Source organism: Nanorana parkeri, unplaced genomic scaffold (genome assembly GCF_000935625.1).
Source record: "Nanorana parkeri isolate BGI_ZX_2015 unplaced genomic scaffold, ASM93562v1 scaffold3227, whole genome shotgun sequence".
Lineage (NCBI taxonomy): Eukaryota > Metazoa > Chordata > Amphibia > Anura > Dicroglossidae > Nanorana > Nanorana parkeri.
In genome coordinates, this window is record NW_017309495.1 from 21,012 (window position 1) to 21,657 (window position 646).

Sequence of the window (646 nt, forward strand, 5' to 3'; positions counted from 1 at the left end):
ATATATACAAGGGATGCACCAATATATCGGCCGCCGAAACATATCGGCCGAAAATGGCACTTTTGGCATAATGCCGAAAGAGCCATGTTTCGGCCGATACATCGGCACATCCCTGGTTTCTATTCTCCCCGCTGGGCGCTGCAAGAAAGTGACAGCCGGCTGTGAGCAGCTGGCGTCTCTCCTCCCACACCGCTCGGCCGCCTATCACAGTCTGGCAGAGCGGTGTGGGGTCGGACACAGCGCTGTCACAGGAGGCTGGGCTTTCCTCTCTACACCGCTCGCTCAGCCTCCTGTGACAGCGTGTCAGAGAGAAAAGCATTGTACAAACACTCAGCGATCAGTGATCGCTGAGTGTGTGTACATAATTGAGGACATGGTATGTTAACTATATCCTCAATTATGAATGAATGGGAGTGATCTACATCACCCACATTCATTCATAATTGTAGTTATAGTAAACAAACAATGTTATCATGTTACCAAGGGACAGGAACACTCATAGAGGATTCCTGTTCATTGATAACAGGGGACACAGAAAAAGAGATTGAGGACTCTGTGTTCTCAATCTCTTTTTCTATTTTAAAAAGGGAAATATCAGGGGTCTGTTTAGACCTCTAATATTTCCCCAAAGCTCCTAAAAGTAAAA